At 42.5% G+C, this 17,531-nt stretch overlaps 1 protein-coding gene and 1 long non-coding RNA gene across 10 annotated transcripts in view; one reads left to right on the forward strand and one right to left on the reverse strand.

Moving 5' to 3' along the window:
- The window catches only part of LOC143308251 (uncharacterized), a 124,295-nt gene that overhangs the window by 31,578 nt on the left and 75,186 nt on the right, over nt 1–17,531 (forward strand). For all 4 annotated transcript variants that reach the window (XR_013065240.1, XR_013065241.1, XR_013065243.1 and 1 more), the window contains exon 4: nt 8,729–8,828. This is a non-coding gene — a long non-coding RNA (uncharacterized LOC143308251). The remainder of the gene's footprint in view (nt 1–8,728; nt 8,829–17,531) is intronic.
- Nucleotides 1–17,531, reverse strand: part of Hr4 (nuclear hormone receptor 4) — a 114,536-nt gene that overhangs the window by 29,123 nt on the left and 67,882 nt on the right. The window contains exon 1 of one of the 6 annotated variants that reach the window (XM_034332420.2): nt 2,310–5,682. The exons of 4 other annotated variants lie outside the window; for them this stretch is intronic. The gene's annotated coding sequence lies outside the window, so the exon portion shown is untranslated. Of the gene's footprint in view, nt 1–2,309; nt 5,683–17,531 lie in introns of those variants that run through there. One more of the 6 variants, XM_034332416.2, reaches the window with a different exon arrangement.

Below are 17,531 nucleotides of genomic sequence, written 5' to 3' on the forward strand. Positions count from 1 at the left end.
ATTTCAATTACAAAAAAAAAAAAAAAATTGTAAACTAGGGATTCGAAACTAATGACATATTATCAGATAAATCAAACAGTAAGTTATAATTATTCGCGCGATTACAAACAGGTATGATGAATTTCTAATGATCTGATCTGAATAAGGTTTTTCTAATGAGTCTTGCCGGAATTGCGAAGTTAATCGTTTAAAATTTCAAAGTTGTAGTAAGAAAAATTATTTCCATATTCGGATCATTCATTTTAATCTGAAATTCAAGCGGAATCAAAGACCATACTAGGGTCAATTAATAATTGCTTCAATCTTTCTATATCTACTTTAAATATCAGTTCGAATAAGCCAGCTCTATCCGTTCGTAGGCCATCGATCGATCATCGATCAATTAGCAAATCAATAAATCGTTAGATATCGGCAATGGTAAAATGTCGGAAGAAAAATGTAAGGAAAGTGCAATGAATAATTGCGGTAGCGACGCGGATCGTGGTACGGTTCGTGCGACTATAGTGGAGCAGCCAAGTTGCACGTAACGTGCATTCGTACGAACGTTTGTACCCGACCTATCTCAAGCTCCGTCATGGAGAGAGGGCACGCGTCGAGCTACGGAGGTTAGGATAGGTTAGGGACGTCACCGGCTACTGCGCTCATCCGCCAGAATAACTTGAAGCGGGGTTGCACAACTCTAGTTCCCGCCATGTGGCGTGTGCTCCTTACTTAGCCTGCCTTTAACACGTTCGCTGCCGCGCTGCAAACGGTCATTTCTTCTCGGGCACATTGAAACCCGAATTTATTGAATTTTCAAACCCCAAATTTCAATTTATCAATTCCCATACCCAAATAATACGTTTGGGAGTAACGGTGTACAACTTAGAAAATTGGAAAAGTGAAAATTGGGGCTCTCTCCGTGGTCCGCCGTCCGAGTGTTAATTTATCTAATAGAAATTTATAATTATCAATCAATACCGAAAACACTGCAGAAGTAATAAGAATACTCGAATAGTAATTACGTTATGGTAATTAAAATATACTAGTTTAATGAAAGTGCCATTTAACGAGTCCTGTCGCGATGAGCATCGTCATGTTTCAAGGAACCATCACCAGCTGATAGGCTAACTTCCGATGCATTTTACTCGTAGCAAAGTCCGTCAACTTCGGACTTGCCGGCTCACGGATTATCAGGGCAAGCTGGCCCGAAAAGTGGGGCAATTGGATCGCACGTAAATCACGTTACGGACACGAGTTTCGATAGAATTTCATTTTCACCGGAGCATTCGCTCTTGAGCGGGTTAAACGCTTCCGTATCGTGTCCGTTATCGTTCCGCAACTGTTTGCAGACGATTTTCTCGACGAACGTCGGAACGTCGTAAACGTTTTACGCAATGCCATCGCAGACGTACGGTGTTTAAAAAGTAATTTATCGAAGGGCGAAGCGTCTCGCACTTGTTTTCCTGACGCAACGCGTGAACGTTGGATTATTTTTTACGCAATTACCGGTAAAGGTCTGTCGAACGAGCCATTCTTCGCCTATCCTATCCACATTCGAACATACGCGCATTTGCCTAACAATCGTTCATACGCGCATATAGCCTGGTCTCGAGTATTTATAGATTACAGAGAAATCGTTCCGCCCTACCGTGAACGATTCGTGCAAACTGAACTACGATGATCCTGAGAATAGATAGCGGCCAATTAAACGGAAACAATAGCCTCAGCCAGCGGGAATGCGTCGTCTGTAAATCAATGAAATCGAACAAAAGATAGAAGGATCACGCTTCTGTCTGATTTTCTTTTTACGTAAAGGTAATCGTCGTCCAGCGTGGAAGAAAGAGTTTAATCGATGAACATTTGAATTCTTCCACGTAACGGGTTACGTTATCATCGCGCGCGAATCATTCTATAACTTAATGGCTCCTTCAAGGTTTCCGTGATTCGTTAAAAAATCATATTTATATCTTTGACGCTTGCATCAGCCGTCTATGGAACACGGTCCGCGCTTTGTCTCTCTTCCTGATCTTACGGGACGAAATGTATTTGGCGTGACGGGGAAAGGGGAAGGCTCTATCCTTCGGCAAGATTTGTACAAGAAATTCTCACGAATTTCGGTGAGCCGGAAGAAGAGGAGCATCTGTCAATCGTTGGAACGACCTAGACCTTTCGACTTGCGCGAAACCTGTACGCCAGATTTGCATCCATTATCGATTATTCTTCTTTTCTTCCTGGTATTCGTACTTTATCATTTCGCTAATTTTGCGATTTATGTTTATCTTCTCGAAGCTTAGGTATACGAGAAGCATAAGAAATTGTCAACTTACATCTTTTTCCGGTTAAGACATCCAAAATACGAAAATCGGTTGCACAGCCAGAGTCTTCCCGAAATTCTGGCGACGATACCGTCGGCACGGTATTAGTAGGGTCACCGACGTGTCGACGACGAGGTGTATCGTCGATCAGGTGTCAAGGGGAGGTTGGTCGCGTTACGTCAGCGTTTATGCACTGGCTGCACCCACACGAATCAAGATCCCTGCATACACAGAGCCGCACGTACACGTATGTCACCCAACGTCACCTTTTCCCGAGATTCTACCCGAAAATTCTTGATACTAAACGAACAACATGTTTCCGGCGTCTCGTCCGTTTTCGCAAATATTTGCACGTACACTTGCTCTTCATTTGTTCCACGATCCTTCGTAGAGTTCAGTTCATCGATTCGAGATAATGAACAAACCTCGATCGATCCAGTCTATACGTAGATCAATAGAATCTCTAATATATCTTAATTTATCTTCAAGCCAGACAATTGTATCTGGCTAATTGAAATCGACACAAAAATGCATACAGAAATTGAGCGAACATGAGTGTGTTTTTTTTTTTTCTTTTTTTCTTTTTCTTTCAAATAATCATTCGATATCGATCGTGTTTCTTAAGTATCGTGGTTTAAGCAGAGTACCATGGTACATACGACCCACTTGCACGTGCGAGCTCCTCCTCAAAAGTGGGTTATCCTTTGTCCTAACAGAAAACACCCGGTTGCATGTCCTCGTCTTTCCGGTTCCTTCCAGTCACAAGCAATAACGGTTTACCTGCTGGTTCGCTCATCCATTTGTTTCTTCGCTTAGTCCCTTTGTACCCTTTGGCAGAGTCTATCCGAAGCATTAACTATCTCTCTCTCAGCTTCGTTTAAATCCCAGTTCGCATCTGTTTAAAAACTATGAACACGTATGGACGAGGAAATGTCGGTAATCCCAGTAAGTAAGAGTTCATCGATCGTTGGCAATCTCTGTGACGCGTCGATCTTATGGTCCAGAGGATTCAGATCCGCACACGTTCACCGTGTAACAACACAGACGCAAAGGCTAGAGAACCGCATTCAGAATCGTTAATGAAATCGATGCTATCCGTAACTCGTTCGTCCACGTTTTTCTTCACTGTCCATTTCACTGCTGCCTCGGTGCACTACGGGACCGCGTTCACCTTTCGAAACGGGGCGCAAAGTCCAACACCGATTCCTTTCCCGCAATTTCTTTCATCCACGGGTTAGTCTAGGTTGGAAACATAGCGCGTTGCGCACCGCTTGTCGCGTAGATTTATTCGAAAAATAACCACGCGGTCGTACGAAATTTTTCGAAAGTTCGTTGCACCTCCTGGCCGCTCCCGATGCGCGTTGTATTTAAGCGCGAGTTCCGCTCGTGTTTATTCGGTCGTACTGGTAACCCTGTCGTCGCAACGCATTATCAGCCGATACCGTGTTTATCGCCGAGTTACCATTCATAGGTCTGTTTTCGCGGAGACGAGGCGCGCGCGAAACGCCGCGGCGACACGCGTCCACCCACGTACGCGTGTCCGTGCGTATGCGTGGACCAAAATGGCGGCCATGCAACGGTTACGTAACGAAGCTCGATTTTTTTTTCTCTCCCACTCTCTGTCCGTCGGTGTGCCGTTGCACGACTCGTTTAACAAGAAGCCACGAGGTACACCCGCGAACACCAGGTACCGTGGAATACGTACAATCGACGCGTAACGACGAAACGACGATCCGAGCGGAACGCGTTATCAGTTTGGATGAATTCTTTGAACAAAGAAGCGGGTATTCGGCAGTATCAGGGTTTGCCACTTTCAGATCGGCTCTACGAAATTTCCTCGAGCCCGGTCACGTGATCTCAGTCGGATTTCCCTCCTGCTGGCAGTGCGATTCCCGCTAATGCGGCTCGATTGTTGTAAAGGTCTCTCGTGTATCGAAGAAGTTTGGCAGTGTGTTGTTCGGTAATGAAAAAAAAAAAAAAAACAAAAAAAACCAAGTCGATCGATTGCGCTCGGTTCGCGATCCTTTCTCCTCGGTTCTTCGAGGGTTGCCTCTTTCAAAGCCGCCGTTGGCGAACTTCCTTTCCGTCAGCGCATGCCCGCTACCCGGCGCACAAATCAGAAGACGTACGGTGACTTTGGCCGTGGGACGAACGACGCCAGTCGTTCGATTGAAAAGATAAGAAGAAAAGAGAAAAGAAAAGGGGGTAAAACGAATAAAAATCACAGCAAAGAAGTAAGGTGTGCCACCGATCAGGCGGCGATATTAGCCGGTATTGGCAGTGCTGGTTACGAGATCAGACAAACGGGAGGAGGGTTGATCAGTGGCGTTCCATCAGTCGTTTCTGTGACGAGCCATTCCGACGCCCTTGGCGAAGGGTGGAGGCAAGCGTTGGCGACGAGATTCGTCGAACAATCGGCGAACATCGATGGGAGTATTTCACGGGACCGCGTGCGTAGAACACAGAAGCGGGAGAAAGGGGAGAGAGAGGAGGCTGGTTGCGTTGAATATTCTCGCTCGATGGCACTTCCGGTTCGCGAGGTGCCCGTGCACTTTCTCCTGAACGTGGCGCGAAAAGCGATCGTTTCCCTGTCGGAGGCTTTGCCGGTCTAGCTGCTCGAGATTTCTCGCGCCTCCTGTGTGCATCCACGAACGGTGGACGAGATGGATAAAGCGTGGGACGATAATGAAACTTTTTTTTTTTAGATCGATTCGACGGCGTGGCCGCAACGGAGGGCAACGTTCGGCACTGATTATTCTAGAAATTGCAGCGCGCCTGACGGCTCGTGTCACTGGTGGAAACGATCGGATCGGATGATCATAGGCGGTCGCGGGGTTGCACTGGACGAGCAGCAGGTTGTCGTAGGTCACAGGACGGTCCGGTTGGTTGGGTAGAACTGGTACTTCCGGTCGGGGCACGTGGCTCCACGGTTCGGACCGTGTTAAGGAAGGGACGGGTCGAGTTTTCGCGCGGGACACTTCCGGTTTCTTGCAAAACGACCACGACGTCCATCACCATCACCATCACAGCCACCACCATCGGCACCACCTCCACCGTCGCGCGTCTTCCTTCTTCCCTCGGTTTCTCCTATACAGAGGAGACCGCCTCGTACGTGGCCCACCGTACCCGCGTTCCTCTCGGTGCCCGCCTGCCCGTCTGCGTACGTACGTACGTGCGTGGTTGCGTGCTCGCGTGCACGCGTTCACGTGTGCGTGTAAACGAACGTGTGTTTCTCTCTCGTCGTAGCGAGGTGTAAACCGAGTGTCGAGCTGAGTTGGCTTCGACAAAGTAGGGCGACGACTGGGACAGCGGCCACGGGCACCAGCGCTCACCGACGAGGAACCCGTGCGCCGTGCGGTGGAGGAACTGTGGAAGTGGAAGAGAGAACCCTCCTCGTAAAACGGCAGCGTAGCTGTACTACGTTCTCCAGTAGGGGAACCTCTAACACCGCTGCAACAAGCCTAGTCGATCGCTTAGCGTTACGCGCACCGCTCGCGGAACAACTCTATCTGAAATGCTATCTACGTATCACCGTTACACAGAGATCAACGAAAGCTTCGTTTATTTTCACCAACGATCCCTTATCAATACCTCGCTTCTATGACCCAGCTTTTCCCTTACAGTTATCTACGCAAGTCGGCGTACTTGCACTTTCGTTACGTACGATTTCTACGCTCGTACGTGACGCGACTTTGATTCGATGCCGAATCAGATATACCGTGTTCGGGAACAGACTTCTAATTAAATCGCTAACGGGCTTATTGTATCGTTTTATAAATGAGAACGCTTGTTACGTAACAAGCTGGTCGCATTGTTGTCAAAAGCGCGGTTTATCGTGCAGCAGGGAAACGCGAACGGGGATTGGTTTATCGTTGAAATTTACCGCGGCTAATGGTCGGTATTGTAGGATTTTAGCGAACACCGGCTACGCGGCACTGCATCGATATCTCGATTGAAACGCGAATTTTTCAAGTGTCGAACGTGAGCGAATTTCGCGTGATCGCGTGACACCGGTGTTGCGAAACAACGCGAACTAGCGCGACCCTTATCTTAAACAGTATGCATCGTTCTGGAATGTTGCGTCGAATGCGTTCCTTCTTTCCATGGGAATCTTGTTACGATACCACCTTAGCAAATTTACTGATAATTATTCGATTATGCAAAATTGTAAACAATTCTTATTTTTATAAGGAAAAACTAACCAATTCTGAGAAACGCTCGTTAAGTCGGTATCGTTAGTTTACGATGATTTGAGTAGAAGGAAAGAATAGATCGTCAGACAGAAGCGTGACAACAGCAGACCAGGAAAACAGTTCGAAGGGAAGTGTTTAGAATCAAAAAGAGAAAGCAGCAGAGGTATAAACTGCTTACGAGAATTCCTGTTATTCTTTTACGGTCTAGGCCACGATGTTCGATAACCGAAAAACTTTCACCTTCCGAACCAAGTTACACTCGCGAAGTCCATGACCAAGAGGATCGTATCGCGGGGTTTTAGCACAGCTGCGACCGAGCCCCCTGTCCACCCATACCTGCCTCGCCACGGTTCTCTTGATCTTGATCTCTCAATCGGCCCGTTACATAAAAACACGTCCGAAATATCTTTTGGTAAAAGAGCTCGTGAAAAGGTTACCAGTGAATTCCTCATCTCCTTCGACGCGCGAAACAGTTGACCCGACCTGAACGTAATTAAAACCATGCGACACGGATTTAGTTTTTCCTAACGAGATATTTCTTACATACATTTTCCTCGAAGAATATTCGAGTAATGGATCATTAATTTATCCGCTCAGAATGGTATTTTTATTACGATCTAATGTCTGATAGATAGCAGACCTGGAAATTGATTTTTTTTTTTTTTTCTCTCCCGTAAAGGTTTAAGCCAGTTTGTAATGATAACCCAGATATTTTTCATGGAAATCAGAAGGAATCTTTGCTGTAAGGACATTCGCGGAACAGGATCGCGGTAGGAAGAATAGTCCTGTGAAAAGGAGGAGCGCTAGTGGGAGTTGGTTCAGGTCGAAGGCCAACCGGAGCGCTCCTTGGAGCACTGCACGTCACAAGGATCCTCCACGTCGTTGCCCTGACCTCAAAACTAGCTGACTCTCGCTATCGCCGTTACAATTACGTTCTCGCTATGTTCAACCAGATGGAAGTTTGAACGATACTGTTCAATACTATCGCCTCCGTTAAATTTTCTCCAAAGTTTCTAATTACACGAGCGTTTGATTACAAATTAAACTAGCATTCCGTTTGTTTAAGAATTCTTCAGAGGTTTTCTATGGTTTCTTTCATTACTCTTTTCATCGGATATCCTTGTATCTCGCAAGATATTTACTCTAGAAAATTATTTTTATACAATTTATTCGCATGAATAATTTTTGGAATATTCACTTTTGCAAATTTTTATAGTAAATTTCATTCAATCATCTATTCTCTTCAGTCTATCGTTGTTGTGACCTACATTTGATATGGTCTATCGTTTCAGTAATTTGTAAATTAATTTATTTCGAAAATTTTTTGAAAGAATTTCAATGCCACATTTCCACTATTGCACTATCTGATTCGTATCTCTTAATTACTGAACAATTTTTTCTTAATTCATTTGAAATTTATTCAGTATCCTAAGACTTCTTAGCAGTAATATATCGTTTCATTTAACATCACAAAAGGTATAAAACCTCTGCTGCTTTATTATTGCAGTAGCTTCTTATTCTGAGGATTAACCCCCTGACCTACAATTTAGTTCACATTATTTTTGCATATGAATACAATTCAGTTTCTTTACGCTCGTCATTGTATAGGTTGAAAGTTCTAGACACTACTAAATGTTTATAAATATTTATTAATTACTTTCTAAAGTTTTCTCAGAGACAAAGTGTTACGAGGATCCTTATCAAGGGTTGAAATCTTGATTTTTTAAAATAAACATATTATTACAATACAAAATTGATTTTTGTATCTCAAACATTATCATCGGTATACAATTAGTCATTCTATATTCATTATAATAATTATAATTATTTAAATCAAAGGGGTAAAAAAGATATTATAATTGAATCACTTTATCCCATAAAGTATGGCATTCGTATCGGTATACACATCGGCGAAGAACTTCCTCGTGTTATTGTTTACAACGAGAGGAATTCGTTTAACAAGGGCCGAGGCTCGCTTCGTGTTTACATTCGGGGGATTATTGTTCACCGAGAGGTATTAGGCATCGCTTCACGAACGATGAGTATATTTCCAGTCACGGACGGGATCGTTTGCTCGTAATTTCGTCGTGCGTGTTTCTCGCGTACCATTCTACTTTTTACGTTTGTCGGAAGTATGTCAGTGCGTTGTTTCGCTATTACCCTGTCGCGTTTCTGGTGGAAGTGAAAGCAAAAATTACGTGCTCCCAGAAGTATCAACGAATTCTTTATCGTCTTCAGGATGAAGAGGTCTACTGAGGAACTTGATGACTTCGCGACCAGAATGGACTTTGAATGGAGAACAGAACTGGGCTTCCTTCGAGCCATGGATCCTGAATCGGTGAGTGATTATTTTACAAATATTTTCTTTTATTTAACCCTTTACGGACGGGGCATTTTTAATTTTGCCTGGAGTATTATTAATTTAAAGCAGAAGAGGTTATAATTCCATCCTTTAAAGCATATATTGTAAATCTTTACTGTCTACACTTATAGCTATGTTTTGTATTAAGAATATAACGCGATAAGTACAAAATTATAAATTACTACGAACAATTATGTTTGGACGCACATACGCGTCGATCGTCCGCAAAGGGTTAATTGTTATATTGAAGGTTTTTTAAATTATGCTTCTATCCATAATTCGTTCGATAAACGATGCCTTTATCTAGATACGCTTTGCATGTGTTAGAATAAATTAGACCAGTTTTTTAACACCATTTTGATGCTCGTCTCCGTAGATCAATTAGATTATAGATAGAAATCAATATTACGTCAGCCTAATCTGAAAAATATGCCACAAACGAATAGATCTCTAAAGTTGAAATTTGTACTTTTTAATTTTCAATTTTCTTACAATTATAATTATAATTTTGTGTGTTCCAACGTGAAGTTCAGTTATTTTTCGTAGTATTTAAATATGTTACAATTACAGTAAAACGGTTATCGCATATTCAATAATAACAAATAGAAAAATAACGTAAATAAATATTTTCTTTGTCAAGTTCGCGATTAAACTTCCGGATGTATGTTGAAAAATAAAATAGAAAAACAACAGCAGAGATTAAAAACATACACGCGATATGACCGAGCATACAAGAGGGAGTAATAAAATATTGTGCACAGCTACAGGAGATACAAATGTCTTGACTCTTTTTTGCAGTGATTTTAAAAAATGATTAATCATTGTAGTTAGTAGCAACGCGTGTTCATTTTATCACGAACAATTAATTTCGTGGTATTTTAATAGCACAATTTTGATTCCTAAAGTATCGGAAACGCTAAATTTTAGAACGAAACTTATCTGCGCTGCAATTAAAATCTTTTCGACGCGTTTCTTGTAAAATTTCTACGTATCTTCTTTCAAAATATAAGTTCTTTAGCCTGGTGTATATTTAATCAATATTTCATAACGATCAGTCAAATGACTCGGTTAAATTGTTTACTTAAAATTCACATTGCAGAGGAGCCTTTTTTTTCAGAAGATTCAGGTTAAACAAATATGTTCTTCAAGGTAGAACATTGCCCGTTTAAATGACATTGTTTGCTGAAGTATTTAGTACGTTAAAAGCCCAATCTGGCCTCTGAAATACAGTCAAATTCATTTTTTTTTCATTTCGGAATAAATTGTCAAAAGGTTTAACAACCGCGGTATATTTCTGTGCTTACTGTACCGTATTTATCAACAAAGAATAGAGCTGCGAACAAAGTTGGAGAACGCTCTAAAATCGTACGGCATTGAAAAAAAAAATATTGTGGGGTAAAGTTTCGTCGAGAAGGCGAGCGCGTTTGCAAAGGGATAAACGATGTGGCTCGTCTGGATTACCCGTTTCCCGTTCCAAGACTCGAGGCTGTTTAACCCGTTGAACGTCGCGGGGTACCGCAAGCCCCACTGACTCACAGAACTACTTTCCCTTCTTTCTCGACGAGCTACCTACAACACCGGCTACCTCGATCGTGAACAGAGCCCCGTTATCCAGCCGGCTCGTCGAGAGTGAAACGTTTGTATACCGAACTCTGCCTTCCCACGGAACAACGTGACCGTTCAGCCCACGTAAAAAGCCTCTCCGCGTGTAACCTTTTCCGTTTTCAATCTTTTCTTTCCAATCTTTTTTTATACACGCTCATCCTTCTTTGGGAATCTGTTTGTTTTACCCGGAATTCAAAAGATTTTTCAGAATTTTGATAATAATGATATTTAGACTAGTCTGATTATTCTCCTGGGTTTCTGGTTTGAAGGGAATTTTAGATTTTGGATTTTATTTTAAATATTCGATTGAAGTATCGAGCCTAAAATAATTGATCAAAGTCGAGGAAAACAATGGGAAATATTTAAAAAATTCGGACGGCGGACCATGGAGAGAGCCCGAAAGATTCGTGACCGCGCACATAGTAGCAGCGCAAATAGAGCGGCAAAATTCGTAGCTGTAGCAACGTCGATCTAATGACTTCATATAAAAAGACTTTTCCATTAATTCTTTGTCAATCCCGTCGCCTACTATGTCAAGGATACTTTGCTACTTTGCTGTTGCTAGCTGCATTATTCCATGCGGTTGATCAAATACAGATTAACGATTCTTTGAAACGATAAATTGGTATTTTGATCGGTTTCGAGCAACGTATCGTTAGAAATCGATGCGTGTAAGTACACGGTTGCTTTTTACGTTTCTTATATAACGCGCACGCTTGCGAAACTGTTACGCGATATTGGAAGCGCAAAACGATCATTACAACACGACGATAGCAGGAAAATGAAATTGTCGTGCACTCGGCCAAGAGAAACTGCTACCTTCTCGTAATCTTTACTTCCTGTCTCTCCGCTTAATTCTATGCTGGTTGTTTTACGATTAGATACCGGTTAAAAGACATCGTATAATATCCTGCTTATAAATGGTGACAATAATAATCATTCTAGAAACTTTAATACGTTTCACTGGGACAGCACAAATAATTATGCCAAAAAATCGGATACAATTTCATGACATAAAAGTACTGTCAAATACCGTTCGTGGTACATCAATTTAAAGCTTAAAGTTTACTGAAAATGATTATATAAATGTTTCATTAATATTCTTAATACAGATTGACTGGTTCTGCATCGCAACCAACAATCAGTCAACTAATTCACAGCTCAGCACTGTCTGTTGCAATTATCCAATTTGAATAATTAATTTCTTTATATTAAGAATATCGATGAAACACTGATACAGTTATTTTCAGCAGACCTAAAGCTTCAAATTGATGTGCCTTAAATACTATTTCATGATACTTTTATGTCATGAAATCACGTCAGAGTTTACGTTTCAAAATCAGTCATTTCGATCCAACGTCCCAAAATATGTACATTTAGTATTCCATAAACCTAGTAAAGTTTTCCCTCGTCGTGTCCATTCGAATAATAAGATCACGGGTTATTTAAAAGTTCATTGAAAAGCAGTGCATTGGTGCAGGATTCCAGGAATTTCATTTTCCGTAGCGCGAAACGCAATTCGACACGCTTTCTTTTCGGTCACACCGGATGCAAGAATAGCGAACAGAAACGAAGGATTGTTGTTACTTTGGAAGCAGTTTAAGACCGCGGACTTGGACGAGGATAGCGATGCGAACCGTGGCTCTGCTTAACACGCCGTCACGTTCCATTTAGGAGGGAGCCTGCTAAAGCAGAGGCTCACGGTTTCACGAGCTCCACTCGACGACGCGTAGAAAGTGTTCCTTTGCTTATTATCGCGCCAGCAGCTAGCTCGGCCACTTCCTCGTCGGCCTGACCTTTCCCTCCGCGTCTCTTTTTCACCGCGAAAGAGGGAGGCCGTTGATGAGTACGCGATTGCATCCGCGATCGTTAAGCTCGCTTCTCGAGATGGCTGGCACAATTCCTCTCCTCTGTCGGCCGACGGAATCGATGCTAGCTGGTCGTCGACGGCGATGCTCCAGACTATCAGGCACCGCGAAAACTCGGCTCGATCTACACGTCCGAGGATCGTCCTTCCAGCTTTTGTTTATTCGCCAAAGGAGAATCGCGTCCACTAGCTTCGAGCATCGTATCGTGTTTACGAGTTGCGAACAAGCTTTTTGCGAAAGAGAGCGAAGAAATCATGGGAACGAGGAGAAGTCGAAACTGGAACGTAGGCGGAGTAATCGGGGAAATCGAGATGGAGATCCTTGAGGCTCTCTCTCAGATATTCGAAACTTTTCAGAATTGTTCTCCTTTTTTTTTTATTCTTGAAATTAGAGCAGCGATTTATGATACCATGCTTCTTTGTTCAGAAGTTGACAAAATCGTTTGAAACGTCGGTGAACGGGAATAGGTTGATTGACCCGTTTAAGAGGCAGCTGTTCGGGAGGTTGAACGACCTAGGCACGGCCGCGAGTAGCGACTTAATTTTTTTAAACAATAGAGAAAGTGTTGCGAGAGCAACAAAGCCGCGTGTAACGTTGCCCTCACGTGCGAACCCGAAGCAGACAGCCTTTATAAAAGTGTTCGCGTCGAGGGAATCCTTTCGTTTTCGCTTGTCACGGGTCGCTTTCAAGCTCGTTCTCTCGCTGTTAGCAAAATGTTTAAGCCTTTCACCGCGGTCACCGAGAAACTCTTAATGGCCGGTGTGCTCGGCTCGTTACGAAACGAGTCGTGGACGGTTCGGCTGGAATTCGGCCGAGGGAAGGTCAAGGGCTGGCGGGCAGCGGCTTTCACCAGAAACTCGATCGGTGGCCAGAATGTCTCGACGAATTTCCAATTTACCGGGCCATTGTGAAGTTTCAATCGGTGTCGTTTTGTTAACATTTAGCCGAGGGGCATCTTGCTTTCTAGTAAAAATTCATTTTAGTAAAAATTCCGTGACCAAATCGTTACATTTGGATGATTATCGGTTATATTACACTAACAGGCTCTACTTTCCAAACAAGTTTTAAGATCGTAATCAACCCTTGGATGGCGGACCACGAAGAGAGCCCCAATTTTAATGAAATCTCGCATTTCATATTATCTTCATCCTCTAAATTTCACGCTGTTCCTTTGAAAATTATTCTTAATTCAGTCCACTTAATCGTCAAGAAAATTATAAGATGTTAGTAAGCAGAGTACAACCGGAGCGAAGTTTACCGTTCCATTTTCATTATTCCCGAGTTCCCATTCGATTTTACCTTCCAGCGGGCTCCCGTTCCATTTTAGCCAGGCTAAACCGCCCCTTCATTCACGCTTATTGTCTTCAACACTCTGAATGAGAGTGCGTTGCCCCGTGGATCCATGAGAAGCGATTATTTTCACGTTCGTGTTCGCACGATATCGCGATGCCTTTGCTCGTGTAAGACGACCAACTAGCGAACGCGTATGCGACCTCCTCCATTCCTACTTGCGAACCACGTTCGAGGAATCGATTGCGTAAATGTAGGAAGCGACGATGCATTCACCTTTTGCGAGGTGTAGCCTTGTTCGAACAGCGGTTCTCAGGTCTGCTGTTATCCTCTGATCGTTCAAAACTCGAACGAGATTTCTTGCACATATTAAGCCTTTCTAAGTCTCAGTTATATAATATAAATAAATTATTCGATTCAGAATTGATATCCAGTGGAATTCGAATAAGAATACGTGTTACGCTTTTGAACGGTTTAACAAGGTCCAAGGATTTCATTACGAATATGGCAAATTAAAATTGCGAAAATTTTACGTCGAAATAATTTCCTCGATGAAGATCGAGATTTCTATGGTACTTTATATAATCCAAAGTGAGGAAAAAATTGACTTTAAAATTACGCGTTACATATTCTCGTTTAATCAAGTTTCAGTTTAAGTCCTAGCGATGTATTTTGATAGCAACTGTGCAAAGCTGGGTATAAGGAAGTAACTTTTCCTTAGAAATGAATATTTCACTGGACTGCGTGTTAACGTGATAACATTTTAATTAAACAGAAGCGTAACATATCTTTGAAACGAAATTCCTGGGAAATAAATCATCGTGTGAAAGGTTTCGTTTTTCAATCCATGCTTTCGTGAACGATCTCCTTTCTTGTTTTAGAATTAATTTATCCTCGTTTTTGCTGCTCTAAACGCATCTTAATTATCGATTCCGACAAGGATTGATATATCTACGTTAAAATTGGTGTCTCGATATGGTTTCCCAACGCCACAGCTTTTTTCCATTACCCCGGAAGAACGGTGAACTTTGATACTCGAAGCAGGTCAACGTAGCGATCGGTTCGCGGGGAAATTCGAAACTAACGGCGAAATGCTGGAACACGATACGACGCGGAAGCGATCGTAGTCGATTTTCGAAATCGACCTGTAATATCGCAACACCGATAGTATTCATTCGCGAGCTCTCGCTGGATTAGCAATTTTATTGCCACATGTGTCGCGAATAACCAGTGTATCATAGATCTCAAGATGAAAACTCAACATATTAGTAATATTATATCAAGTACATTCAGTTTCAATTCTAAATTAGAAATAATTTTAAAAAGAAAATTGTAATCGTACAGAATTTATTATACCCCCCTTTCATAAGTAATTTCTTTATGACTCACAAGGCATTTAATCATTTTCTCGCACGTTTGAAACTTCGCTAACGAGAAGATTGAATTTCTCACGAGATAGCACGATAATCGAATCGTATTTCTTTCGATAAAACGTTATGAAATGGGAGGTACATCTCGCACTTTCTCCTCGCATCTTCGTTGTCAAACATCATACGGAATCTCATCGTTGACAGTGCAGAGAGCGTAGATAATAGTCGTTCTGCCCACTATTTATGACTCAGCCGTGCTCGATGCTTCGATGACAGTCAGCTAGCTTCGTCAGCGACGAATAAACGCGCGGATATCTATATATGGTCGAATATAACGAAACTACATAATAGTCGCAGAATTTTTCATCCTATTCTTTTGTAAGATTTTTATTTTTAATCTGGTATAACTATTGTACGATGCGCGTGGGAGAACGATAGGACGAAAGTGAAATTGATAAGAGCCAACAGGCTGGAAAGGAGACTTAAGAGAAAGGAGCCATGGTTCTAGATACCATCGTTAGCATAATCGAATGATAATGAGGATACAGTTTCCTACCCCGGTCATTGGTTATTTCCGTGAATCGATCGCGAGATCGGATCGAACTCCGCGAAACGAGCGTTACGAAGATTTACGCGTCGATTGAGAAATCGAAAGTCGAGTCGTACATGTTTAGGATCTTTTAGCGAGTCTCAATGACCGGTGAAATTTCTGCGGGTGAATTTTGCACGGTAAGGAATGCGGGTAATGGATTTGCAGAAACGTTTCTCCCGAGGTTTTGTTATTCTAAAGCATTATAGACATAGGTGCTAAGTAGAATGACGGTTTGGCATTCGGTGCCTCGTAAATGTCAGATTCTTTTTTTAGAAAATAATTTCAAGAGAAATTTAGGAGATCGTTCTAAATTTAAATTTTTAATTCCATTTAAAAAATTATTATTTGCTCAACATTTTTACGATGGAAAAGAATTTCACCCGATTTTATTTTATCAATAACGCATCCTCGATATAAATATTTCTTAATGAAAAAAGAATTGAAAGCGATAATTAAGTCCAAGATAATATTTCTCACCTCGAATCGTCGATCACAAGATCACTGGCACGTTCCCATTCCCGTCGAAGGTGAACGTTTAAAAATTCGACGCACCCCCTCGTTCTACGCCACTGTTGATCCTCCCTCTTCGTCGAATCCACCCTCTCGCTCCACCAACGTCACATCCTGTGCTCTCGGTGTATCATAGAGGGAGGGTTTCGCCCCGTTCGGTGGGGACCACTTGAATGACGTCACCGAGCCAATAGGGGTGGAAGTGAATGCGAGAAGAGGGGGGGGCGTCAGTTGTGCGCAAAGGGGTGGTGGAAGATCGTAGGGGATTCGGTAGGGGTTGCTGGGTAATGTTGGGGACGGTGACGGGGTGAATGACCGACCTAGACTCGAAGTCAGGGGTGTGCAATGTATGAAACCATCCGTAATAGCAACCCTCCTTCAAAGCAATCTACAAGGGTAGGCTTTACACCCTCTTTCTTCGTGTTTCTGTTCTTCTTGTTGCCTATGCCTGTGACCGTTGTACGGAAAGATGGTAGCGCGCGTTACTCGCCAGCCTTGGAGTGCTATAACGAACGGAACACTGTACCGAAAACACATTTTTTTTTGTATTTTCTTAAATTACATTCTATCGTAATTATTAATTTTCGGATTAGCGATCCGTGAGTGAACTTTCTATCGAAATTTCAACACGGACAATAATTAACGTACTTCCAAGTTAATATATCTCATTCAATTAGGGATGTATCGGTTTATGAAATATAAATTTTTAATAACGCAAAACCCTCCGTATTACAACTAATTTGGAAAATACTCAAGTTTATATACTTCAAATTCGGAACAATTTTATTACTTAAATTTTACAAAACATGGGAAAATTAGTGTGTCGATGCAGTGCGCCGATATCGGACCGATTAATCAATCTTTGTTTTCATCTGGAAAGATTCTAGGCCAGCCGAGCATTCTAGTTGTAACTCGGATCTTATCAATCGTCATCCGATCGATCATTTTATTTGCCGTTTCAGATATTATCGCGAGGATTCTCGTGTATCCTTCGCGTATCACCGGCAATCATCTCGTCTAGCTAGCTATTCGACGCCACTACCGTCGCGTGTCTATCTATTCTCTATTTTTGTTAAAATCTTCGTTTCTAAAATCGCGACACGATATTTAGAAAGAAACAAGCTTCTTCCCGAAATATCATGAACGATCGCGATTAGAGAAGACGAGAGGCTGCGCGGTTGATCTGAAAATTCAACGAGACCGGTGACTGTAGTCCTCGGGGTCAGAAGATCATCGATGCAGATCGGCTTCTGTGCACCGATGACTCGGTGTCCCAGAAAGATAAAGGCCGTTCCCGTGGTCGGTAAACTGACTTAAGCGGGCTTAAGCCCCGGGGTGAATCGAGTACACGAACAGGGTAACACGATCGATGCACGACCGAAAATAGGATCCTCCGATTCGCGATTTCGTGAAAGCATCGTCAGAAAACCTTCTTCCTTGCGCC

This window comes from Osmia lignaria, chromosome 3, assembly GCF_051020975.1.
Source record: "Osmia lignaria lignaria isolate PbOS001 chromosome 3, iyOsmLign1, whole genome shotgun sequence".
Lineage (NCBI taxonomy): Eukaryota > Metazoa > Arthropoda > Insecta > Hymenoptera > Megachilidae > Osmia > Osmia lignaria.